Here is a 4763-nt window from a genome sequence, read left to right as displayed (position 1 = left end):
GTAGTCTCATTTACCCAAGGGTGGGCGTGCATTTTTGATTCCTGAGCTTTAACGGGGTGACTGAGTCCAGGATCTGTACACATGCCTCCTGATGCTGAGAAAGCAACTCCTTTGTAGTAAGACCTGCAGAGAGTTCAGAGTCTGAAACAGAATTACCAGCAAAGCTGGAAGAGAAGAGTGTGGCGGTGGAAGGGTTAAAAATCCTACAGGGCTTGGGTGTGGGGGGAGGTGCAGGTTCACAAATCAAAGAGGTGTTGAATAAAACCGGTTTGTGGTTGGAACAAACAGTGTCACCAATTTCCAAATCAGAAACAGACAAACCATTCGTTAAAACTAAGTCAAGAGTGTGGCCCTGCTGGTGAGTCGGACCAACAACACTCTGAACAAAGTTAAAGGACTGGATGAGGTCTAGAAAGTCCAGAGATAATGGTTTATCAGGGCAGCACACGTGGATATTAAAATCACCTAAAATCAAAACCTGATCATACTGGAGCAGAACACCAGTTAGAAAGTCAGATAGTTCATTTAAAAACTGTTTATGGTATCAGGGGGGTCTGTAAAAAATAGCACACAGAACTGGGTTGGAGCGGCCCAGCTCACAACAGAGCAGTTCAAAACTCGAATAATTAGCTGAACCATGGAGCTGTCTGCAGTGCAAATGTTTCTTAAAAACAGCCAATAATCCTCCACCACGACCAGTTGTCCTTGGAGCATTGAAAAAAGAACAATCCGGAGGCAGTAATTCCAGAAAAACACTGAACTCATCAGGACAAATCCAAGTCTCAGTGACGAAAAGACAGTCCAGTCGGTTGCAGCAGAAAAAGTTGTTCAAAATAAAAGTTTTATTAGCCAGCGATCTGGCATTTATCAGGGCCATCCTCGTAGAATCCACCACAGGAGGAGATGGTTGCAGTGTCCAGTCCAGCGGTCTCAGATTTGCAGAGTTCAATGCGCGCCTCCGGCAGGAAACCCAGCCGCGCACGGGCCCAGTGTGATGATGGGACCCCGACTCTGGGGGGCGGTCCAGAGTTACGCTTGTATTGATCGAAATAAGCGACATCGGTGCCATAAAGTCGAAGATCCAAAAGTTGTTTTCATTCATACACCAGCAGAGCGTTGATGTCACAGATGAGAAATGAAAAAAACACCAAAAATACAAACACCATCAGCAGAGGTGGATTGCAAGCCATGTACACAGGCACCATCTTACCGGAAAAGCGGTATATATACATATATAAATTAAATAAAAACAGCTACATTATAAAGTGATGTAAAATACTAAAAAAAACGTGTGATGGTTTATGCCATGAACTTAGCAGATGTTTGAAGCCATTTAACATTTTTTTATTTTATTTTATTCATTTATTTTATTCATTTAAAAGAAACCAAACAAATTAATCAAAAAGAAAATATTGAATGAAATGAGTGCAGAAAAAAGAAAAATCTTATATCTGCCCCTTATAAAAAAAAAATAAATAAAAATAAATTAAACACTCACTTAAATGAATCACTTTAATATCCACTTTAAAGCTAGGACTAAAAACAAACATGTTTTGTGTTAGCAGAATTTAAATCTAACTTCTAAACTTATCCAACATTAATACAACTTACCTCAAGTTGCCTTTTTGGACATGCATGCATATATTTGTACAAATTGTACTTGAGAAGAGATTATTATAGCCTCATGTAACATCAGTCATGATGATGAAATCGGAACTGGATCGGTATCGGCCAAGATTTAGATTTAGGTATCGGGATCGAATCAGAAGTAAAAAAAAAAAAGTGTATCGGTGCATCCCTACTGCAGATTACATCTACTAGCATATTTAGCTACATCTACTAATGTATTTAGCTACATCTGCAAACATATTTAGTTACATCTGCTAGCATATTTGGCTATATCTACTAATGTATTTAGCTACATCTGCAAACATATTTAGTTACATCTGCTAGCATATTTGGCTATATCTACTAGAGTATTTAGTTACATCTACTAGTGCATTTAGCTACGTCTAGTAACGTATTTAGCTACATCTGCAAAAATATTTAGCTATATTTGCAAACATATTTAGCTACATCTACTAACATATTTAGTTACATCTACTAGCATATTTAGTTACATCTGCTAGCATATTTAGTTACATCTACTAGCATATTTAGTTACATCTGCTAGCATATTTAGCTACATCTACTAGCATATTTAGTTACATCTGCTAGCATATTTAGCTACATCTACTAGCATATTTAGCTACATCTACTAGCATATTTAGCTACATCTACTAGCATACCTAGCTACTTCATTTTCTCGGGTCTTCTGACGGTGAAGCGATGAACAACCTGAAAAGTTCCGAGGTGTTTCAGTATCTCCACAGTACTAAGTAGTTATGTGCAGCTCGATACTAAACTATCGATACTATCGATATCGGACCATTTCGCTCTAGAATCTATGTTTACATCAAACTATCGATACTATCGATATCAGACCATTTCGCTCTAGAATCTATGTTTACATCAAACTATCGATACTTTTGATACTTCATTAGTTTCAGGTAATGCATATCATTAACAGGAATATGGTGGAAAGTAACTAAACTATTGCAATCTTGTCTAAATGATACGCGGTTGGAGGGAACTACGTTTTCTTCCACCTGAGTAAATGCGTTTAAGTGGAGCAGTACGCTGCTCGTCAGTCTCAGTCTGTAGACACAGCGACAGAGTTTAACAGAGTCATGTGAGGAGATATTTCAGCTCCAGAAACAGCCAAGAAGCAGTTTGTGAGGTTTGTGGAAAATCTTTAAAGCGCTGTAGCAACACAACAAACCTTGTAAATCACTTCCGGTTAAATCACAACACAGAATATGAGGTATTGATGAGGTGGACAGAGGAGGAGAGTCAGGTGCTGCTGCTCTGGAGGAGTCCCTCAGGGCTGCAGGACTATCCAGGTACAGAGGGAGGAAACGTGGAGCTTCAAGCTGCGCTAAGAACTGCTGCAGTTGGAGTTGTTCAAATTAATACATGTGGTTATGAAATAATTAACAAAATAAATTCATGCTTCAATAAATAGTTGCATGAGTTCAGTTTGGACTATTCACTGAGATAATCTCACGGACAACAAAGCCTAGATTTATTCAGGTAAGGTTTCATAAAGAAATGATCATTTCAAGTAGATTACATGGAGCAGGTGTCGTCAGATTATACAGAGCAACGGAGATAAAACAGCCTTGGTGAACTCTGAAAATATATACTACAAAAATGTGGATAAAAATATAACATATCATCTCTCATTATTTAATAGATATTTCGTAATTTATTTTAGTAGTTTTATAATTTTTATTTTTGTTTAACCATTTTCACATATTTTGAATGATCCTGTTTGTTTTGTAAGCTCAGACTAAATGAGGCCACTGCATCAACATACTCCTGAGTTTAAAATAAATAAATTACTTTGTCTTGCATTCTTTATGCAACTTTGATTTGAATACACTGCTTTTTTAGGTTTACCTGACACATAAGGTGTTTTAGCAAAAAGTATCGGCATCGATACCACCGATACTTGCACGTCTTTTACCCGGTATTGTATCGGACCAGAAAATCCTGGTATCGAACAACACTAGTAATAATGTTGGTGGTGTTTTGTTAAAAGAGGTGGGACACAATCTTATTGACCTTAAATCAGACACAGAGCCAGACAAAGCCTTAAAGTCCTCCATCACTGAGCTTGGTTAATTACAAAGAAAGTTATTAAACTGAAGACAAACAAATACTATAATGTTGTGACCTCCATACACTTGAAATCATACCTGATGTTCTTGTTTATCGTCATCTGTAGGGAGGAGATGGAAACTATAGCTCTTTTCACAGGAACACGCTTTGTTTTGTGTCCGTGTTCAAACTCTGTTGTTGTAGCGACTGATTTAGTTTGGTCTGGTTGTTCTGCAGCCATGAACACAACAGGTACCTGAACTCAGCACGGTTATTTTAGTAAACTTTATGGTTAAACAAATGTAAACAAAACAAAAACAGAGTTTTATTTGCTAAACTGAATGTAAATTACTTTCAAATAAACTGCGGTCTGTGCTCCACTACCATGGTTAACCAATGCTGACTGCTACTTCCTGTCTGACAGGAAGTTGAACTATAATCATTTCTACAGTAGAGCTCCAGGAATAAGGTGGATAAAAATAAAAGTCTCAATCAGAAACTGAACTTCAAAAGCCAAGAAAAGAATTCCTGTTTTATTTTTCAGATGTGTGGTTAGATCACTGATGGACCTTACACCTGGCAGTGAAACCCAACAGCTGCCTACCAGATTTGGTGTTGGAGAGGTGTGTGTGTGTGTGTGTGTGTGTTTGCATCCATCTTTCAACATGTGAACCGTTGGAGCTGCACTGACTGTGTTTCCAGATGCAGAGCCTCGTCTCGGCAGCGCTGGCTGGATTCAGTCTATAGCTGGATGGAGGTCAGGCAGTGAGCTTTCAGGAGCTCTGCACTATTTGGCCTCATGAGTTCTGAATGAGTGTTCACTGCTGACAGTCCTGTTGATTCATGTTCACTTCACTTTATTTCTATAGCACCAAATCACAACAAAGTTGTCTCAGGGCACTTTACAGGAACATTCACATACATAGAAAGTACATTAGTAAAGTTCTGTATCTAAGGAAGCAGCAGACAAGTTGAATCTTGGCTTCGTTGCAGTCTCCCATCCTGAGCAAGTATGTTCAGACACACCCCGTTCCAAACCTGCTCACCTTGTTTGCAGGAAT

Source organism: Nematolebias whitei, chromosome 2 (assembly GCF_014905685.2).
Source record: "Nematolebias whitei isolate Nwh7 chromosome 2, NemWhi1, whole genome shotgun sequence".
NCBI lineage: Eukaryota > Metazoa > Chordata > Actinopteri > Cyprinodontiformes > Rivulidae > Nematolebias > Nematolebias whitei.
The sequence above is the reverse complement of the archived record's forward strand: the minus strand, read 5'-3'. Positions refer to the sequence as shown.